The sequence below is a fragment of the Meleagris gallopavo genome, chromosome 12 (assembly GCF_905368555.1).
Source record: "Meleagris gallopavo chromosome 12, MGAL_WU_HG_1.1, whole genome shotgun sequence".
Taxonomy (NCBI): Eukaryota; Metazoa; Chordata; class Aves; order Galliformes; family Phasianidae; genus Meleagris; species Meleagris gallopavo.
In genome coordinates, this window is record NC_139415.1 from 18,801,905 (window position 1) to 18,824,455 (window position 22,551).

Consider the following 22,551-nt stretch of genomic DNA (forward strand, 5'->3'; position numbering starts at 1 on the left):
GAGCTCTGTGCTGGGCCCTATATCCCTGTGCTGGTGTGGCCGTGCCCTGGGCCGTGTCCTGGACCAGCAGCTTCCACCCTGGGCAATCAGAGAGCCATGGGAACATTAAGGTTGCAAAAAAGCTCTCTGCATCCCAGTACGCCCCACCGTGCCCACTGCCCACATCCCTCAGTGCCACATCCCTGCAGCTCTGGAACACCTCCAGAGATGGTGATCCCACCGCTCCCTGGGCAGCTGTGCCAGTGCAGCACTGCTCTTACGAGCCTGAAATTGTTCCTAATACCTAACCTGAGATGCAGGGGTTGATACCAGCTGCTGTTGGCTTTGCTCACAGCTGTCCCAGTGCAGCTGCACCTCTTCTTCAAACCCACTGTGATGTACAGCAGGCACTATGGGTGGGAGGGACATCAAACCTCACCAAGGTCTACTGGGAGCTGCAGGTGTGAGAAAAGGAGAGCTGCATGGGAGCTGCTGCTTCTGCTGGTTTGGCTCAGGTGGGTGGAAGGGAATGGGCGAGAACATCTGGGGGGCAGGAATGTTTTTTTTTTTTTCTTGATGCAGTGGCTGTCCTTGTTCCAAATCACTGCATTGTGTGTTCCCTTTAAAAACAAGGGCGATGCTGCACGCTTCCTTGCTTTCAAAGAAAGGGTTTACTCATGCTGAAGTCCTCACCAAACACAGTGCTGAGCTCTGGGCACTCTCCAGGTGTCACAGTCGCTGCACCCAGGAGCCGTGGGTGTGAGCAGGGTGTGTTTGTGCAAGGGGTGATCCTGGTGTCAGGATGGGACCCTGCTTTGTCAGGGTGTGCTTTGCCCCTGGGAGCAGCAGATTAGGGCTGGGGGCTGAGTGAGGATGTGGGGTTCAATCACTGCATAGGAAATCAGTCTGCAGAGCAGGGGAGGCTGATTTTAGATAATTTTTATGGTTGGGCTGTTGATATTTCTGCATAGTGAAAAGCGTTCCGAGGGGGCAGCTGATAGCGTGCCTTATCCAGGGTGCCATACCCAGGGTTGCTGGGGTGCAGGATGCAGTGCTGGCAGTAGCAGGCTGCTTACTGAAGCAGTGCTAGATTTAGGAGGACAAAAAAAAAAAGAGATGATTGCACTGGGAAGCGATGAGCAGATTGGGCATCACACCACTGTGTGGCATGGCTGATTTGTGGCAGTGGCAGCAGGGTGCTCCTCCTGCAGCAAGAGCGTCCTGGGGCTCGTTGGCACTGCTTCCAAATAAGCCAGGCCTTGGTGTAGGTGTTCCCCCCATTCATCCTCCTGGATGGGACAGTGTCCCCTCTCCCCTCGTCGTTGGTGCTGTTGAACCCAGCCCCAGGCAGGAGCTGGTATGCAGCATCCATTACCTTGGTCTCTGCAATCAAAAGCCATTTATAGTAAATGTGTTTGCTTTGTACTGAATTACTCACAATGCTGCCAAGTACAACCACACCAGCTGTTAATTAGAGTTTAGCTTTTATTACCAAAAAGTCTGCTCTGTTGATATGGAAAATGGGAATAAAAAGTCATTTAACCTATTGTGATGTGAAAATAAACGATGACTTGTTGGTTTAATTAAATAGTCTATTTATCTAGCCGTCAAAGTGTTTGAACATACACAGGATTACGAGCGGCGCTATCCTGCCTTGTCTCCTGTTGTCTGCATAATCCTGTTGTTGGAAGGGAGTCACCTGCCGCGTGCCCCATTGAGCCCAACGCGCATCTTTCAGCAGAGGAGCCCCATGCATTGCTGCACATCCCTTCCCTTTCCTCCCCAACGTGGAGACACCACCTCCTTTCGTAGAGTTATAGAATGGGTTGGGATGGAAGGGAGCCCAAGGTTCCAACCCCCTCCCACAGGCAGGGCCACCAACCTCCAGATCTGGCACTAGCCCAGGTTGCCCGGTCATCCAACCTGGTCTTTTCCGTGCGCTCGCATTCTGTGCTTCCCAAAAGCACATCCCTTGGGCTCATTCGGGAATTTTGCTGCGTGTTCCATAGCAGAAAGAATCTTAGGACTTCCAGAAACCTGCGTGCTCTTCAATGCCTTCATCTCTTCGTTGAGATGGTGGTGAAAAGGGAGGTTCTCAACGCTCACATCTGACATTCTTTGTATTTTGTGCCATTTCTTTGTCCCTAACAGCTCTGTCTTGAACGGTGCATGGATTTCCAAGAGGAACACGGCCAACCGGAGAGCCTGGAGCCGGCCGCTGGTGGAACCAGCGGATCTCACACGCACGGGCTGCAGGACGGTGAGGCTCAAAGGACGGGCGTGGGGAGCAGGTTTGACCACACGGTTCCTTTGGTCGAACGGTTCACTTGGTTCACCTGGTTGGATGCCAGTCTCTCCTCGGTGTTCCTAACGGGTGTGGGTGCTGCTGCTGTTTGCTCCTGGCCGCGGCGCAGGACGCGCGCGCTGCGTCTCCGCCGGAGCGCTGAACTTGTCGGCGCTGTTTACTTACGCCTTCGCACTGTTTGTGTAGTCAGAAGTCTCAATCTCATATTTATCTCCTCTTAAAGCGGCTACAGTTTATACTTTAAACACATTAATCATTTCCAAGCCTTTAAAGGGCTTTTAAGTGGAGACACTGGTTATGTTTGCCTTTTATTTAAAAGTCTCCCTTCCGAATTGGGAGGCGAGTGCTTCAAAGGACATTGAAGGAGCGTGCTCTCAGATGAACTGCAACTAGTAAGCGTTCCCACGTGTGAAAAATAGAGCCAAAAAAGCCTTGTGTTTCAGAGGGCACCTCCGTGCCTGGCTGGGTGTGCATGTTTTTTGGACGCTTCTTGGCCAATGGTTCCTTTTGAAGGATATGGACTCCCCTCGGTGCACATCTCCATCGTAGGCTGTGGTTTGCTTCCTGCAGTCTGTGGTTGGAGCTCTGTGCTCACTCAGGTCTCATGAATCAATCCTGGAGTCTTTCAGCTCCAGCTTAGCAGTGGTAGAGCACAACCCGTGGCAGGATTCTAAGACCCACACCCCCTGCACAGCACAGTATGTGCTGCTCCCAGCTGCACCAGCTCTGCTCCTGGCTCTCGGTTTGGGGCTCCAAACCCATCCTGGTGTTCTCAGGAGGAGGAGCTGGCTCCTGCCTGGGTCACCAAAGCAGCCCAGTGGGGATACTGAACTCAGGAATGCTCCTGGTAAATAATGGCACACTCATTTTTTGGATGGGGAGGAAGTCCTACCAGAATTAAGAACACTCACACAGCATCTGCTTCACGTAGGGTTGGTAACTGCTGTGAGCACTGCTGCTTGGGACTGGAGGTCAGGCACGCACAGCCTTTCCTTAGTGAGGGCTTGGGACCTCAGATGTGTGTGCTGGAAAGCGTGTGGTGCCCATGATGGCTCACAGCCGTCTGCTGGGGGTGTAAATAAAGCAGTGATTGGACTGGTGAAGGATTTTTGGCAAAGGTGTTGCTGCTGGCTTTTGGTGGATGGAGGCTTTTGCTCCCGTGGCATCTCCACACCTGGCTGCTGGGATGTGCTTTGTTTGGAGATTGGTCCTCCAGAAGCCTTATTTTTTTTCTTTTCCCATAAAACCATTGGAAACAAGTAAGCTGGAGGTTAAATATCAGACCTGCAGCTCCAAGTTCTCCTCCAGGCTGTGCAAAGAGGTGGTGGGAGTCTTGCTTACATTGCATTAATGGCAGAGAAAATCCTTTGGGTTGGAGCAGCTTCTGCTAGGGTAAGGAGAAATGTCTGTTGGGGAGAAAATTTGGCTTTTCTTCTCTTTCTTTTTTCTTTTCTTTTTTTTTTTGGGGGGAGGGCGGGAATTTGCCCTTTAAGATTCCCATTGGCACTGCGTGCTCAGCACCAGGCACTGAGCGGAGCCCATTGCGTTCATCTTCGCTCCCCTTGGCCTCCATGCTCCTCTGCCTCTGTAATTGTAACAAATCCTTTTTCCATAAGATGTCAGTGTGGCACAGGAATTTGGATGCTTGTTTGTTACTTGTGAGTAATCCATCACGGGAAGTGAGGGAAAGCCATCTTCTGGGCCGTCCCCAAGTGTCAGCTCGTTTACGGCTTGCGGCATTAATTTTTCCATTGGCGGAGAGGCAGAGGAATGGCCACACTGATCCCATACCACGGAAGGACGGCTGCTCGCCTTCAGCGAGGTCAGGAAATGTTGAGGAACCAGAAAATGAGTGTGATGTGCTCCCAGCTGCCCGGTTCCTGCTCTCCCTGTTCGGTTCTTCCACCCGACCGATTCACGCGCCCCCAGAACTGAACCTTGAACGCCGTTTCCACCCTTCTGTGCATTTGAAACAACAATCTGGAAAACACATTGGTGTTTTAATAGCGTTATTGGGTAACCCTCTTTTACCGTAGGTATAGCCAAAGCAAGGAGAAAACCCCTCAGGGCTGCAGGACCTAAGGACACATCAAATGCTCCTGCTGACCTCATTGGGAGCTGGACCGATGCCTGGTGGCAGACAAAGGCTGTGTGAGTGGGGTGTGCTCACCCCAGCCCCGCTCTTCCCATGGTGTTGGGGCCCAGGGTACGTATTTCCCCCCTGGCAATGGGCAGACTTGGATGGGTTGGACGTTGTGCAGCTCTCTCCCTTCTCTGGTTTCAGCTCGGTTGTTAAACCCAGTAATATGCGCAATAATCTGCCTGTCTGGGATTAATATAACGTTATATGTTTCTTGAAAGCCTTTCTGATCCCGCAGTTAATTTAATCTTTTATTAACATTAACGAGCTCATGTGGTGTCCAGCAAGCCTGGGGAGAATGCTTTCCAATACCAACAGATGACAAAGAGATGAAAATATAATAGCAGATGAATTCCTCCTTCACCGCAAAGGCAGCGAGGAGGGCAGAGCAGAGCCTCCTGCTCAGCAGAGCACGTACTGCTCGCTAACGTGAGCTGCCAGGAAGCAGTGCTCGTTGTTGAGGCTTTGAAATGGCAAAGGGAGAGATTACTGAGAGGCGTATCTCTGGCCGAGGAGCAGTGCGCACTTAGCAGCTATCAGCGCCCAAGTGCCAAAAGGAAAACGTTAACCTCCCTGGTGCCAAAGAGGCTCAGTGGATCCATTCTTTGGCCTCAGTGCAATGCTATAAAATAGAAATAATGGCAGTCTGGAAAACGGCCATTTCGCTGCTAGGAATTGCTGCTTTGTGCACGTGCCAGGTTCCCACCTCGGGGCGCAGGAGTCGAAGCGCAGGGCAGCAGCGTGCCCAGCCCCAAGCAGTGCCAGGAGCTTCCATCCTCCCTGCATCCCCCCATTGACCCAAGCAGGTGACACCCATCCTGCCCGGGGCTGTTCCTTTGGGCCATGCTTCGGCAGTGGTGCTGAGGGCTCTGCCCAGGCTGGTGCTGGAGGATCAGAGGTGGTGGAGGTTGCGTGGCCGCTGCTCGTGCCGGGCTGCCTTGGCGCATCACCCGAGAGCCGCAGCCAGACCTGGAGGGATCCAGAAGTTTCATTAATTTCCAATTGAGCTGGAGCCGGTGTGGGTCGCTCCTCTCGCTAGAACAAAGTTGTTCTGCACACCCAACAGCACCGGCATTGGATCCAGATGGAAGAAGCTCTGCTCCAGCAGGCAGAGGGAACCCATTAGGAGTGTGCTCCATTCCAAGGAATTCCTCTCCAATTTCCTTCCCGATTATCCTGCTTATCCACGCATGAACCCTCCCTGCTCTGATGCTGCTTTATCTCTTGAACGGATGGGTTTTCTTTTTCCTTTGTGCTCTGTGCTGATGTTGCGGGGCCATGTTGTGGCAGGAGGGGCTGCTGGGTGCAAGGAGAGGGGGTGTCCCGTGGGGCTGCTTTGTCTTTAATGCATAAAGCAGAGACCTGCCAAAATACAGTGCCAAGATCACACGAGGTGCTTGCTCTTAGCAGGAGGCTTTCATAGAAGCATTAAAGGTTGGAAAAGACCTCTGAGATCCCAACCCATCCCACTGTGCCCAATGGTTGTGTCCCCAAGTGCCGCATCCCCATGGCTCTGGAATTCCCGCAGGGACTGGGACACCACTGCTCCCTGTGCAACTTGTGCTGGAGCAGCATTGCTCTTTCAGAGGAGAAATCTATTGGGCACGGGGATTGCCTTTTGTGCGCCACCAGCCCTGCTTCTGCACACTGCCCAGGAACGAGCACCGTAAGCAATGGACGTGGGGTGAGTGCACTGCTTTGCACACCAACGTGGGCTGTAAGGGCAGGAAAGAAGCATAAACATGAGCTTATAAAGAGGAGGGCGAACAGGGTTTGACTGGCTCAGTGAGGAGAAATTAGCGATCGAGTTGGAGTTTTCTGAGCCGCAAGCTGCAGTTTACTTTAAACTTTAGGAAAGTGTGGTCTCTGCTGAGGTCTGCACTGTGGTGAACACGGTGCTGCTTTCCAAGCCTCAATGGTTTTGCTGGGCTAATAAAAGCGGTCAGAGGAGGAGGGAAAGATGTGGTGGAATCTGGGCATTGGGGAGGCAGGATCTGAGCTGGAACTTCCCATCGGGGGCTGTTCAGCTCTACATAAAGCAAAGTGAAAGGCAGCTCATGGGCCAACGCACGGGCAGGGTGTGGAGGTGCCAACGTTGCTGTAAGCCATGCAGACTGGGGCTGGCAGATCCAGGTCGCTCAGTTCCCAGATGGTTTCCCACCATTATTATTTTTTTTTTTTTAAGATTTTTTGGCTCTGGGTCAAATTTTAATTTGGTTTTTGCTTTGAGCAAAGGTGCAGCGCTGTGTGCGCGGGGAGGTGCAAGCGGAGGGCGAGCCGTGAAGCGGAGGCAGAGGAGGTGGAAAAATCACAGCCTGGGAAAAAATGGGCTTTGCATATATTTGGGAAGGTTGCTAATTAGTGCAGAGAGTCACCACACCAGGGAATGCCGCATGAAAGGTAAAGCTTGGCTGTGCTCAGGATCGAGATGGCGAGGGAATACTAATGAGAGCTGCTGAGCTTCACCTGAACGCAAACCCATGCAGAAATTCAGGAGTTAGAGCTGCAAAACATCACCGAGCAGGTGAGGAAGGCTGTGGCTGCACCAGGGTTTGCTGGGGACCCCAGCAGTCTGCTCCTGGCTCTGGGATTGGCAGAGCCTGCTTTGGGATGGATGTTTGGATGGGAATTGTGCTTTGTGGTGGGCAAGGTGGTCCCCTATGGGAACCTCGCTTGTAGGCTGCGCAAAAAGCTATGTGCATGTTAAGCTTCTGAGCTATGGTGTCACGTTTAATTTTGGCTTTAAAGTAAGCTCTAGCCCAGCATTTCTCGCGTGTCCACCATTTGGATTGGCTGTTGGGTTCTGTGCACGTGAGCACTTGGGGTTTACTTGATGCCTTTCCTGCTCCCAAAGAGCAGAGCTGAGCTGTGCTTGCAGCTTGCTTTGCAGTTAGAGTGAATGAGAGATTTGGTGCCTACAGCACTGGGGTTTTGGGAAATGTTTTGTGCATCCTTGCAGGAGGCTCCTCCTCCCCAAACCCATCTTCAGCATAAAACTGCTCAAAAGTGCCTTTCCAATCAGCAGCTCGCTCAGCAAGCTGTGTCTTCGTGCACTCTAACACGTGCCCTGTTACGTCTTTGTATTCAGTGGGTGCTTGGCATCTCCTTGGGGTTGGGCTGACTGCAGAGACGCTCCTCCTCCTCGAACATCAGCTGGAAGTTTTTATGGTGCTGTTGAGAAATATACCTGGGACAAATGGTTGGTTTATGTCTCAGGGAGGTAAGAGCAAAGAGGCCTCCAGACACCGCAATGGAACCGTCAGCCATTGCAGTGAAGGTGTAATTTGTCTCTCCTTCTCCTTAACGTGGGGCTGGGGGATCCTATCCAGGTAAATACAGCACTCAGCTTCTGCTTGGCACGCTGGGTGGGGGCAAATCCACTTCCTTGGCAGATTATAATGATATACATTAGCCACTCGATTTAGTGAAAAATATTGTTTTCTCCTAATTAAGCAAATTGTTGCAAGCTAGGTCGCTGACTCTTGGGAAGCTGCACTTTCTGCCTTCTAGGCTTGCTGACAAGAGAGTAGATTTATCTCCAATTCAGATCGCTGGAGATGGCGTTTGGTGTTTTATTACCACGTGCAACTCTGTGGATGTTACTGGGAGATTAATGAAGAGGAGAGGGCGGGGGTGAGGGGAGTGCAGCAACAGTCTGTGCATGACAAATAAGAATTACATTTCATTTCATATGCAGATGATGCAATCAGCTGCGCAAGGCTGGAGATAACGCTTTTGTCGAGGTTTGTTTTTTGACCTTGAGAGGCCACGTTTTCCTCCCCTCACCTCTTCCCTGCAAATCAGAGTTCATATCTTAATTACGCTCTGTGATTTGAGTTTCACACGCGCAGATTAGCGGATGTTAACACGCGGGATGGACGTGGTAACCACCTGCAGGTTGGCGCCTCTGCCCTGCACACATCCCCATATACCCAGTTGGTATCCCCATTTACCCAGCTTGATTCTGGGCACGCCCATGCCCGTGGTGTCCCAGTGCCACCCTACCGCCATCCAGGAGGGTATGATGGCCCCTTGGACCCTCAATGGTCTTAGAGGTCTTTTCCAACCTTAATGAGTGTGAATCTATGATGAATGTTGAGACAGGTGTTGGGTGAACAGGGAGTAGAACTGTCCCTTAATCACCTGTATCTAAACATAATGATATCTCTATACCTATCCCTAAGGATGCGCACGCACAGATCTATCTGTAGGTATGCATTTGTGTGATTGGAAGTGCCTGTGAGTGTCCAAAAGTAAAAACGTAGCTACCAAAGGCTGTGATGTTCCCTCTGAGTGGTTCTCAGCCAGAATTCCCCCTTTTTATTAAAATGTGATTCAAAGCCTTCACCCTCGGTAGTATATTTTTCTGTCTTTAAGATCTCAGCGCTTCTAAATGTCACCCCCCCCCCGGCTTTTATTTTGTTCCATCAGCTCTCCGAGGCCAAAGATGCGGAGGTTACTGGGGGTGGGGGTGGCTCTGCACCGTGAGCACCACGTCTGCCAGCCCAGGGCAGCGCCCATGCACAGTGAATAACCATAATGGAAAGAGACGCTGTCGGCTTAAATACATCAGGGCTGTTTCCTCGCAGAGTGGCAATTTGCTCTGTCATTTGGAGTTATGCAAAGTAAGGGTAAGACAGCAATATCCTGGTTGCTAATAGCTTACAAGTGACTTGTTGGAGGAGCGCCGCTCAGGGATGCAGGAGGCAGCTGCTGGCAGCCCAGGCTCTGACAGCTCTTTGGGGTTTGTGCCTCCCCCACTTGGGCATATTTCCCTGCTCCTTCTATTCCTCAGCCCTGACAACCAACGCCTTTCATTCACTTTTCCAGCCCTTTGCACCCTGAGCTCCTCATTTTTCTCACGCCCAAAGTGAAGTTGGCGTTCCCAGGGGTGCTCTAATAGCAGAGCTTGCTGAAGATGCTTTGTGTTATTATCTCTGCCAACTGGAACCCCTCCTCCTGCTCCCTAAAAGCTGCTTCTATGATTTGAGAACATAAGGGGAGGATTTCCAGTGCAGTGAGAGCTCAAGCTGACCAGCCCCTGTGTTGCCTGCCTGGGCATCGGCTAATTAATGTGCAGCTGCCTCAGCTAATTAGCAGGCAGCAGCATCCCTTGCTGAGCACAGCTCCTTAGGAAGCAGCTTGTGAAGCACCGGGAGTTTGTTGCGTGGGCTCAAGACGGGATGCTCTGGGGTCCTCCTCTGCTTTTCTGGCCTCTCCCCCATGGAACACGAAGGCTCTCAGCCTTTCCAAGAGTTGTGCCAGGCAGTAGGGAATTGTGCTATTAGGACTGAACAGTGGCTATCTCACACTCTGGGAATGCCCAGGCTGTTTGTAGAATGCTCATCCTCGGGGTATCTAAGAGACGTGTGGATGTGGCACTGAGGGACGTGGTTGGTGCTGGGGCTCGATAGGATGGGTTGGGCTTGATCCTGAAAGTGGTGCTGTGATTCCCTCTGGCTCACGGCTGTGGGAGGTGTCTCCTTCAGGAGCTGTTAGCACTGCTGACATGCCAGCAAAACCCTCTCTGCCTCTGTGAGGTCACTGAGGTGGGAAAACACCTCTCCAAACCCCAACCCTTCCACCATGCCCATTAACCACCACCTCAGTGCCACATCCCCATGTTCTGTGCCTGTGGTGCTGCCGTGTATCCAGGGGCACTCGGGGAAAAGCTGGGGGAAGGCGTTGGCTCCTCTTGCTCGTTTCAAAGTCAGAACAACCCAATTTATGGGATGGTGATGTCTAGGAGCTTGTACCTCTGCCAGCATAGGGCCATCAAGGCCACAGAGACAGCTGTCAGCTTGACAACAGCCCCCAGAGCAGGCTCAGATGCTTTCCTGTGACTCTCATTGGGTGTGTGCCCACTGGTGGTGTCCATCTGTCCTGCTGGGCTCAGCCCCGATGCCCGGAGCCGCTTGGCACGGCGATCCTGCACCATGCCTTGGGTCCTTTGAAGCTGCTTGCCATGAAAAGCGCGGTGAGAACACCCCAACTTCAGTCTAATCCATCAGGTATTTAATTGATTCATCATTTTCTGCCTTCCCTGTATAGGTAAGAGTGTTTTCCTAACCCCTCCAATTCACGCAGCCTTGTTTTTTCCACCGTGGGGCTTTCTTTTCCCCCTCCTCTGCACACAAGCAGACAAGATAGCTTAAGAGCTCTTATCTGCAAAGGAAAAAAAATAGTCTTAATCCCCATTTAATAACATAATATCAGCAGGTAACATGTTCAATATGGCAAAGGAACTCCAGCACCAGGTCAATAGGGTAGCTATAATTTTTAGCAATAAACAAAGCCTGCTTTTAATTACTTCTGCGAAATTGCTTGATCCGTGCATGATTAAATATTCATTCTGTGTAACTAGACAGTTTCTTTGTATATAGATCCATATTAAATTTAGCTGGCATCCTGCCCACACAACACATCTCATAAATTCCTTTTAATGTGCAGCAGCTTTGAAGACGTCCCTCTTCCCTCCTCCCCCCGTGTAAATGGCTGATGGCTCTGCCTTACCTGGGCGGCCGCCGCTCGGGAGACACATGGAATCTTTTAGGAAGGGAAATGATGGAATTTAGGGGAGACATGGGAAAAATAAACCTCCTGATTGCTCCATGATGGATCTGCGAGGGGAAAAAGTGACTCGCAGACCTTGTTTTCTCGCAGGCTTGCCAGCTAACTACTTTGGCAGTGCGTGCGAGGGGAAAAAAATCCCTCCTTTTAAAGTCAAGCCAGGGCTGATGTAAATATTTATGTAATATTTTATTACAATCAGAATTCACTTCTTGATTGAAAAAATTTCCTAGGAACCCTATGAAAAATCCATACTAGTACGGAATTTAAGTGTCTTGATTTATTTTTATCAGTGGTTTGCCGGGAACGCCGATGGCCGTGGGGAAGGAGATTGGGATCGTGGTGTGCCAGCAGGACCAGGCCCTGCCCGGGTGCCAGTCCTGCAGAGTGGGTCTCTCTTTGTCTCTCTGTCGTCGCATGGAGATGCGTTGGTCAGCGCAGCACACAGAGAACGGAGCAGGCGTGGGGCTGCGGGCGGCTGCTTGGGCATCCTGACTGCGGGGCGGTGGGGACTGCTCCCCTTCCAGATCCATCTCCAGCCCTCTCTTATGTATGGTGCTCCCCTCCAGAGCATTCTCTGCTTGTGCTCTGTGAATGCCAGAGGTGTAAATATTTGGAGGGAAGTGGTGGTGGGTGGGCTGCAGTGGGAGGAGATGCGGCAGAGGGATGCTGAGTGTGCACGGGGCTGCGTGTGTGCACGGGTGTGTGCTGCACACCCATGGCCCTGGTGCACAGAGGGATGTGGGTGGGGGGGGTTTTTTGTAGGGCACAAAAAAATCCTGTAAATTCCTCAGAGGCCTCAACGCTTAGGGCTGGAGTCACAGGGCTGCCTTTAAACGTGCTGATGAGGAAACATAGGGGTTGTAACGAGGAGAGGCTGTGCTAAATGAGTGGCAAGCCAATTAGCTTGCTTTAAAACATCATATTAATTAGCATGAAAATAAAGCCGAACTTTTTCAAGATAATTGCATCTTTCAAATATCGGTATTCTTGATCCGTGGTCGTCTCATAAATATGCATTATGACATAATCCTTTAAATACATGCTGTTAATGAGGAACACGAGGAATGCGCTGGATGTTGGAAATGGTGGCACGAAATGGAGCAGCGGTGGCACTGCCCTTCCCGAGGGGTGCAACTTGCGTGTGGCTTTTTGCCATGAGATATGAACAGAAAGTGGTTGGGAGGTGAATAGAGACAGAGGGAATGGAGCTGGCGTTCCTCTCCTCTGAGTGCTGCTCATGCTCTGAGCTTCGCCGGAACGTCGCGCTCTAAGGCTGAGCTACCAGGAGTTGCTGGCATGTGCAGTTTGGAGCTGATGTTGTAAAAATGGAACTTAGTCATCCCCCGTGGCTTTATTTATGGCTCGGGGAGAAGGAGGCTGGCAAGAAAAAGGAGCTGTGCTCAGCACCGTGCATGGCAGCGTTCAGGCTCTGGGGCAGCCCCCACCCACTGGTCCCACTGCCAGCCCTGTGGGGTTGGGGAGGTGTCTGCATCACCTGCTCAGGCTGTGAGATGGGGGGAAGATTCCCCCAGCCTGTTTGTGTGGATGGCATTGTGCAGAATTTGGGCACTTCTGGAGGTGCAGCCTGCGTGCTGGTAGGTGGCCATAACCCCATCCTGCTGCCCATCCTCACCATGCTGCTTCTCCTTCCTAAACATCGCAGGGGTTGGCTGCTGGGACGGTGCTTCCCTCCCGCTCTCTTTGCCCATCTGCAGAATCATAAGATCGTAGGAAAGGTTGGCAAAGGCCTCTGAGATCACCTCATCCAACCAAACCAAGGCGTAAAGGACTTTCACACTGCCGACAGCCCAGGCCGTGGGTTAATCAATGTCTGTATGATATTTTGAGAACATAAAGCTCACGCGTTAGTAAGTTATGGCTCTGTTATGGCCAAAGTGCTGCAGGCTTGGGCTGACAATGCTGCACAACGCCCGTGGAGTCGCAGCAGAACTCAGAATTGCGCCCATTATTCCAGTAAGCAGTTGCTGCTCTATGGAGAAACAGGATAACATCCCTTCCACGGGGCAGCCATAAGCAACAGCTGCAGGCTGCGCAGTGGGGTGAATTCAGTTCATGCCGTTTTGCTTTCTTTGCCATTTTCTCCTGGGGTAAATGGGTTCCTGTGGCTCCTGCTGTTTTCCATTCCCTCCTGGCTTTGTTAAGAAGATGAAGCTGCAGAATTGTTGGTGGTGAGCCACCAAGACGGAACTTGTCAGCATGCATCAACCTCTGCCTTTGGAACCTAGATGGATTTTCTTCCTTCCTCACTTATTTTGGTGTCCCCAGAGGATGAGTGGGTGTTCTGGAGGGAGCTGGCAGGTTGGGCAGGCAGAGAGGTGAGCAGGGCTGGCAGTGCTGTTATCCCTGCTGGGGACTGGGTTATCCCAGCTCCTCCTGCTGCAGGGAGTGGTGGGAGATGCATTCCCAGCCTCCTTCCTGGAGTGCTTCGCTTTATGGCTGGTTGCACAGACTGCTGCGAACGGAGTGCCCGACTGCGGTGCTGAGTGTTGCCTAAGCGATGCCTGGCATTAAAGAATAATGCTAATTTCTCTTAAGAGATGGCAGTGCTAATGGGTTTTTTGATTGCGCTGTATGCTTTTGTTCTTCTGCTTGGCCAGCAGAGAACAAGTCATTCCTAACGAGTGCAGCGTTTCGAGGCCGGCAGGGGAAGGGATGCCCCGCCAGCTCGTTGGGTGCCTGCTAATGGCACTGCGGTGGCACCTCAGATGTCAAGGATGGGTCACCCACAGCACATTGCAGGTTGTCCCTAAATACCCCCGTACTGCCATCACCAGGAAGTTCACTGGTTCCATGGGGCTGGATGTGCCCTGCCGTAGGGCATGGCATAGATGGGCGAAGCTCTGGGTGCAGAAACCCTCCCCAGACACGAGGCTTTGGCACATGTCAGCAGCTCTTCACGGGTTTAGCGTGACTGCAAACGTGCACTGCTTGGGTTTAATAATTAACCGGGGCTTTATTTAAGTCCGTCGCTGCGCTGCAGTAATGATTCATCAGATGCCTCATAATGTGTACGCTGTAATTTTTATTCGGAGGTACTTCCAAAACACAAAGCTGGTTGTTACCTGTTTGTATTCAAACACGTCATTAGTTACTGTGTATCGTGGGTCAACACACGGGCATAAAACAATCCCTTTTCTTCTCTTGCAATGATTAACCCATCTATCAGCAGGGTCTGTTTAATATCTGTCACTATAAACAGTCATTACTTTCAAGAATAGCCAGATGGACAGATAATTTAAAACATAACTTGGAATCTATTTTAATTTTCAGAGGCCTAACTTAAGAAAAAAACCGTAGAAATGCCCATGCAATCACACGCCCAATTTGTGTGCGTAATTACCTTGATTACATGTGTGCTTGTGGTAATTGTCACCGCAGATGGCACTGGGATGCATGACTGGTCACTTGTGCATGCAGAGCTGCTCCACAGACCACAGCAGGGAGACTGCAGATGCGAACTGGGTGAGCGCTGCGCTGCAGGACGGGCACGCAGGGCTGTAGGGCTGCTGAGCCCAGCTCGGTTCAGGCACTTGGGTGCAGGCACGGGGAGCTGGAAGGGGAGCGGGAGGCATTGCCATAGGGCACAGGGTTTGGGGCCCAGTTGCAAAATGTCTCCTGCGTCTGCTTGCTGGGCTGTGCTGTTCTGTGGTCTGGGTGGTGCTGGTGGGGATCACCATGTCTGCCCTTCACCATGACCAGTCTGCCTGCAGATGTATCCGTGGGCCCCCCACGTGCTGTCCTGTTAGCTGCCCATTGGTGCATCCATGTGTTGCTCTGTTTGTTGCACCCTGTTGGTGCACCCCCATTGCCCTTGGTTTTACATCCAAGTGCTGCTCCGTTAGCTCAACCACGTGCCACCCCTTTAGCGCAAGCAATCGAGACCTCCAAGGTCGTCAGGTCCAACTGCCAACCCATCACCACCATGCCCACCTAGAGAATCTATAATGTTGGAAAAGACCTCTAAGGTCACCAAGTCCAGCCATCGACGACCACGGCTGCTTATGGAGTCATAGAATTGTCACGGCTGGAAAAGGCCTCCAAGGTCATCAAGTCCAACCCCAACCCATCCCCGCCATTCCCACTAACCATGTCCTCCAGTTACACAGCTGCACCCAGTGGTTCCCATCCCAGGCCAGCAGCTCTCTATGCTGTAGCCCTGCCCTAAGTGGAATTAAGGATGCCCACTCATCAGGGTGGGGAGAGAGAGACTTAGGAGGCAGTCTATCTAAAAGTTATTATTAATTTTTATTGCTGCATGGATTTAGAGATTTGGAAGAAGATAAATTTCAAACAGACATCCATTACTAAACCGACAGTGTAGCTTAAAGATAACATTTACATTCTTACGGTGTTGATCTGTATCTGATCCCACTCAATCTGCTCCCTGTTCAAACTTTTTGCCACCTTCAGTAGGATCAATACCTACATCAAAGGTTATATGAAGGTGGCCAGATTCTTTTAAGCTGTTTGCATAGCCCGCAGTTTGCTGTGCTAACACAGGCTGGTACTTCTTCCAATAACTCTGTTTGCCTTGTATTAGGGCTGTTTGCTGAAACACCTAGCAGAATCCAATAGAGGACAGACTTTCTAAACATTTGGTCACATCTGTCAATCAATAACACCAATCGGTTTCCTGATACAAACAGCAAACTCTGCCAAATCTAATATTTGCCCAAACTTTTACTGACTCTTGCTGGTTTAAAACAGTAAAAGGCACCGGAGCAGACATCGGTGCGGAAAGGTTCTTGCTAATATTTAACCCTGGGCAAACAGAGAATAATTCCAGCAATGGAAGGAGGGAAAACAAACAGTGTAATTATTGTCCCCTTTTTATTGGAGATAATTTGCTTGAATGTACAGCTATTATCTGCTAATATGGCGAGGTATAATTAGAAGGAACAAAATACAGGTTTGGCCGACGCGGCGCGGGTCTCAACTCTTGAACCTTGCCCCCTGCCCCCAGAACGTGTTTATGCAGGTGATCTTGGAACAAACACACGCCATTATCAGCGAATGGAAAACACCTGACTCAAAAACAAACAGGAAAAAAAAAAAAAAAAAGGAAAATGTACTCAGAGGTCTCAGGGCAAATCTGGATTGCGGATTGAAACCAAGAGGAACGATGAGAATGGACGTTTTTGTGGAGTGGCTGCAGGGCTGGGGTGGGTGGCTGGAACTGTAAACCAGGGAATGCTTTCCATCTGGAAATGAAGCGTGGGGATGGGTGAGATGTGGGGGCACCTCCATCCATGGGTTCCTGGCCCCATAGTGCCACCATTGGAGGCTGTGGGTGATGGTGCGGTTGGTCTTTATTACGTTGGGTTGTGGAAGGAGAATAACTGGGACAGATAATGACCTGCACCTTTTGGTAGCCATGTCTGTCTTCGTGACAAGCAACAGTCACTCTCTGTGCAGGTAGAGCGCTCCGTCTCTATGCCTCAAAGAGCTGTTTTCCCCAGAACAGGAATCTAATTGGGCTTTGATCGAGAGCAGAACGCACCTGAAAGCTGCACAGAGCTCTGCTTCCCACTGCAGACAGCCTCTGCATTTTGAATGCAGCCTCACAACGTGCATGGCGTGTACTCTCATCTCTAACATTTTGTTTATTGCTGTGCACTGCTAAATATTGGATAATGGGAGTTAGCAAATGGTTTTTGCAAATGGTTTTTCTACTAAAGCAGAAAGTAGATGTGCTGCTTGGCTTGCAAAGGGAATTATGCTGCAGGTGATGGAGATGATGCTCTGGGATGAGTGGTGAATGAGGTCGGGTTGAGCAACTCTTCTCCTCTGTCCCTGTTTTGCCCAACAAGTGGCTCCCAGCCCTTGGAGATGGTGTCCTGGGCAAGATGAGCCCACACAGAGCCCGTCAGCAGGGCAAGATGGTGCAGTCCTGAGTCACTGCTATTGCAGCACATCCCAACCTGCATCTTCAGTAGATGTTTGTGCCTGGCCCTGAGCCTTCCTCACTGGGAAAAACCACGTAGGTTTGCAGCAGAACATCTTCAGAGCAGCCCTTGGGGCATCCAGGTGACATCTGCCCATCCTGGTCATTCCGGAGAGCTGAAGCTCACGGCAGCTTAGCAGGCTGAAGCGAGAAGTTTGCATGTTACTCATGGAGGGAAAATCGGAGGCACAGGGCACTGTGGGCAATTGTATGGATAAATTGCACGGATAGGGATTAAAGCCCAAGTGTGGGGCAGCCCAGGAGCAGCACGGTGTGATGGCAGCGCATGGCAGCAGATGGCAGTGGCTCCGTGCTGCCTGTGGGCAGCCCAGGGCAGTGCTTAGCATGGCAAGCTTCAGTGTCTGGGGCTCTGGGATTCAACATGAACTCCTATTTTTCTGAATGGCGGGTGGTGTAACTTGTGGGCTCTGAGATTGAGCTGAGTGGATAAGAGATGGGAATCAACGGATGTGCTGCAGAGCCCACCCTGCACTGCACTGTGGGGGCTGTGACCATGAGTTTGGCCCCATGGGAGATAGCCAGGATGGCATCAACACCACGGAAGGCTGCAGGGCTGGGGGCTGCCCTGTGTGGGCACAGTGCCTGCCAGGGGTGGGCCTGAAAGGAAGGAAGGAAGGAAGGAAGGAAGAAAGGACTCACCTGCAGAGCAATGGGATGGGAGCCTGCCCCGAGCCACACCGCTGGGAACTGTGTGTTAATTGCCATCCAGACTGCTCTAATTACAGGCTGGAGAGGAGCTGCATCAGACCTGTTCTTCCTTATCAGTTTATTGCTGTGATGTTTTCCTAGACGCTGGGATGAATCAGAGCATTGCGTTGCCTTTCGTGCTGGCTGGAATATATTTCCTGGAGAATGTGAAGGGTGTTTTAGTGCCATTAATGAGTAATTAACCTGGATGCTCTGGGTTAGAGGCTGCTTGGCGTTCACGGCTCATGGGAAAACTCAGCACGAGGAAGTTGGGAGGCGGCCATGCCCAGCACCTGTGGGAACAAAGCAGGTTTCTGTGCTGTGACAACAGCAGTAGAGGATGGCCTTGGGAAGGCGGCCACGCATTGATTTGTTCCTCAGCTTCGGCAGTGCCTTGGCTGGGCTGCAGCATGCTCTGAGGGATGAGCAGTGAGCGTGACTCAGCGTGCAGCACGGCCAGGCACTGCTGCCCCATCACCGAGGAATGGCCCTGGAATAACGCTGGAGTGAAATATTTGGGACCTTTCTGGAGATGGATGATCAAAAATTTCAGCTTCTGCTTTGACTTTTAAGTACTCTGAAACTTTACATCTGTCTGCAGGTTGATCCCAAGGCACAAAGTGATGGAGAAGTTGCCATCAGCCCAGGGTGATCGGCACTGAAGGGGCTGAGCCATCACAGCACCTCAAAGGTTGCTGTGGATTAAAGAGATTCTGGTACTGGGATGGTGCTGCCCAATGGCAGTGCTGCCCATAGAAATGAGGGACTGTTGCAAAATGGAGGCCAAAGACGTTTCTGGCATGAGTTAGGGGGGTAGGTCTCCATCACTGCCGTGGCACAAGCAGCAGCTCCAGGCAGGACAATTGGAATCCACCATCATGGAGTTATGTGCAGGACCATTAGTGCTGCTACCAGAGCATCCCTATGCATGGCCAAGGCTGAAGTCCTCTCCAAGGTGGCCATAGCCATTCTGGATTAGAGTTGTTCGATTTGGGGACCTCCAAGCCATCGCCCTGTGCCCCTACGTGTGTGTCAGTGAGCCAGTTGTGTTTTCTTGATGGCAGCAGAGTGGTCTGCAGGAGATATGATGGCAGTGCAGCTCCGCTGGCTCTGAACCTTTAAAATGTTTCAGGAGTAAATGCCTTATGTGCTAACAAGCATCTCTGCTGGCACCACACAGAATATCCCTCCTCCTGGGGCAGCGAGCCGGAGAGCTGCTGCATGGCAGAAGCCTTGTGTGGGCCTTTGCTGCAGGACAGACCCCAGGGTGCCAGCTGTCCCCTGTGCTCAGCAGGTGGGCTCCTCTCAGGGCAGCCCCAGCTTCATGGCAGCATCTGTGGGTGGGAGAGCTGGGCCCCTCCATGGCTTGCTGGTGGCATGAGCCGTGAGGTCCTTGCCCATTCAGCCAGGGACATCTGTCCCCACTGCCCTGGGTGATGCTACAAGAGGTTTAGGAGCCTTTTAGGAGCAAAACATCATTGCCATTTATTTAGGATACAACATTGACCCAGACCTCAGAGGGCTTCCTTTAGGATCCAGCCCGTTGTGGCCAAGGCAGACGGCACAGGGTGGGGAATGACATCAGGGATGTTGGCGGAGGTGGAAAACCCCAATGTGAGTTAATGGTGGGAGGTGCTTGCCTTTCTGGAGGTGAACTGACCTCAGAAATGGGGAAGACACAAGAAGAACCAGGAGCTGATGGCTGTGCTGAGGATGTGTACTTGGAGGCATCACCAGCCAGCAGAGCACGGGGACAGGCACGGCTATGATGGGTCTGTGGGGATGACCCTTTGAGTGCGCTGAGTGCTTCCATCCATCAGAGGGATAAAACCATCCAGCAGGCACTGGGTTGGTGCAAAGACAAAACCCTGAGGGCTGCAGGTGTGAGAGTCTAATTACTGCACCCATGGCATGCCATGATGCAAGATGCAGCGGCTGCAGCACGCCTGTGCTCAAGGAATCCCCTGCAGCCAACCCTGGAGATGTAAGGATTTGGTTATTAAAACCACCAGAACACCCCCAAATTAGAGCTGCATGCATTTTCCTGCTTACAGTCCCCATCTTTGTGTCATGCACAGATCAACGCTGGGATTTCCTCCCCCCCCATCTTTTTCTTTGCCTCTGGCACAAATTCCAGCATTGGTTTGATGTTTGTCAAGCAGCATGAGACCTGAAATGAAAGGTGCTACGCAAGCAGAGGGCAGACTTTAAGCCTGTGTGATGGGCTCTATACAAATGCGTGTATAATAATGACATTAATAACAGGCTGTTGTTTGTCATCGCGCAGATCCGCCCAGAGCAGCTAATAGTGAACAGAGAGCTTCAGCCTGCACACTGCTCCAGGAACAATGGGTGTAATAACACCCAAATTGCTCTCCAAAACCCTGGTGTGGTCCTCCTCGGGGCCTTTCCCGGGACACAAACAGCTGAGAACAGGGTTTCGTGGAAACCAGATACCTGCTGTGCTCCAGCTTTTGTTGCTGGCTCGTGCTCTGTGAGTCATTTATTGCCTGAATGTTCCGTCTCAGTTTTTCTATCCCAAAAACAGGAGAGGAATCTTTCATCTTCTCTGCTGTTTGTGGACACCTGGAGCAGAAGGTGATGGGGGGGCTTGGTGATCTCAGTTGTCATTTCCAACCTTGCTGATTCTGATTCTGTGACTCTAAGGTCCTTCCAGCATCCAGCCTCCATTGTAGGGCAGGGGGAGCCCTCTTAGTCAGTGATCCCCAACGCAGTACTGGTGGATCCTTAAAATGTGATATATTAATTATCACATCAACATCTCTCCATCGCCGTGCCTGCTTTCTGCCTTTGCAAGCAGCTGTTTATTGCTCCTCAGCAGTCAGTGCGTGCAGAAATGTGGCTTCTGCCTTATTTGTGGAGCTCATGGAGGGAATGCCTCCAACGTGGATGTCACGTCCTGGAGCTTGGATGCAGTGGTGACCTCCCTCCTAGCATCATAGACTCACAGAATCGTTAGGGCTGGGAAAGACCTCTAAGATCACCGTGCCCAAGCGCCAGCTCTGCCTCTCCTCTCTCAGCCTCCCGAAGCAGAGGAGGAGGAACTTCCCAATGTCAGCTTTAAATACCAAACCCAGGGCTCGCAGTGGTAACGTGGAGCTGGGATTCTCATGCAGGGCTGCCCCGGGAGGAGCCGGCTGCTCGGTGCGCCAGACGGGCGCTGCTCTCTGCCTTTGCCTGCTATGCACACACAGCTATTTGTATAAACTGGTGGACGCACGTGGGAGGCGAGCGAGGCAATCAGTCTGGCTCTGCAATCTGGAAGGGAAGTGAAATATGTCTGTAACGTTGGGTGTGAATGGAGAGGAGTGACAAATGCAGGCAGTTCAGAGAGCACGCTGCTGCAGGGGTGGGTGCCACATGGGTTTGGATTTGTAGGATGGCAGCACGGGATGCTTGCAGCACTGATTTCTGCCGTGGGATGCTCGTACTTCTGCATCAGCCACCACAGAGTCCTTAAGGTTGGAAAAGGCCTCTATGATCCCCAAGTCAACCCATCCCCACCATGCCAAGCCATACAGTCACAGAAGCATTAAGGTTGGCAAAGACCTCTCAGATCCCCAACCCCAACCCATCCCATTGTGCCCACTGCCCACATCCCTCAGTGCCACATCCCTGCAGTTCTGGAACACCCCCTGGGATGGTGACCCCACCACTCCTGGGCTGCTGCGCAGGGCAGCACTGCTCTTATGGAGAAGAGATATTCCCTAACACCCAACCTGAGCCACCCCTGGCACAACGTGAGGCCATCACCTCTTGTCCTGTGGCTGTGAAAAGACCGATAACCACCTCACTGCAACCTCCTTCTCCCTTCCACTCTCACCCTGCTTCCCTCCGCAGAAGGCTCCCATCTGTCTGCCCGTCCGTCTGTCCATCCACCCCACAGCACGCACACGGATGGGAGGAGCCTTGGCACAGGGCAGCGCACACTGACCCCAGGCAGGGAACAAACCCTGGGTCCTGCCCAAGGTGACGGGCAGCAACGGAACCGCTCTGTAGTGTTTGCTTTGTGCGAGTACACAATAACGCTGTAACCTTGGGTTGTTTGCACTAGCCAGGAGTGTCATTGCCAGCGTTGCATTCAACAGTTGTACTTGACTGAATAAGCAGACGGTTTTTTTTCCCCCTCTGTCATAATGGCACTGTCCCACGGAGGGGCGATGGATTGCTTTTTCGGTTGCACATGCTGTTATCGCTGCGCTGTTCTAATGCTAGTCAAACAGTACTGTGAATAGCCAAACTCAATAGCAGCAGTGTTAGGCTGGAAAGTCAATATTAGCTGAGCAAACAAAGCAAATAAAGAGTTGCTATTTGCGTAGCTATGAGTATTTGTATGCTCTGCTGCTGAACAGGGTACTTTGAAATAATAATTAAAAAAATGTTGTTCTTCAAGGCAGGGAATGTTTTTTATTTAGAGTAGAGGAGTCAGCTTTTATGAAAGGCAGCGTTCACTTCCCTGTGAGCAGCCCCACGAGCATTGGCTGCTCTCTGCCCCATAGGATGCTGCTGCGTGGCGGGGCCGTGCGTGTTGGGAGCGCGTTCCTTCTGCTTTCTTTTGCATTTCACTGTTTCTTGTTAAGGTTCTGGCGTGTTTCGAGGTTTGCTGTGTGACCTTCTAAATGGCACATGCCTATTTATAAGCAGCTGTCTGTGGCCTGGTGCCACTTTAAGGAGGCCTGGAAATGAAATCCAATAAACCCTTCCTTCATTAATATTGGATATCTCAGGGCACGCACCCAACGTGCACGTTCAGGAGGGGGTGTGGCAGCCCACCTCCCCTTAAGGGCCGTTTCCTTATGGGAAGCGTTGCTGACACCACAGAGGTCGGGTGGGATGTGGGCCCCTGGGTGCTGTCTGCCA

General features: G+C 51.6%; 2 long non-coding RNA genes across 4 annotated transcripts in view; one reads left to right on the plus strand and one right to left on the minus strand.

The window, feature by feature from the left end:
• LOC116217110 (uncharacterized) overlaps nt 1-22,551 on the plus strand; it is a 60,862-nt gene that overhangs the window by 1,447 nt on the left and 36,864 nt on the right. For 2 of the 3 annotated variants that reach the window (XR_014885987.1, XR_014885988.1), the window contains exon 3: nt 2,131-2,239. This is a non-coding gene — a long non-coding RNA (uncharacterized LOC116217110). Of the gene's footprint in view, nt 1-2,130; nt 2,240-7,763; nt 14,481-22,551 lie in introns of those variants that run through there. The other variant, XR_014885989.1, reaches the window with a different exon arrangement.
• Nucleotides 15,832-21,770, minus strand: LOC109369681 (uncharacterized). Its single transcript, XR_004161129.2, has 3 exons — nt 21,515-21,770; nt 17,623-17,963; nt 15,832-17,103 (listed from the first exon to the last, which is right to left on the minus strand). It is a non-coding gene; the product is annotated as an uncharacterized LOC109369681 (long non-coding RNA).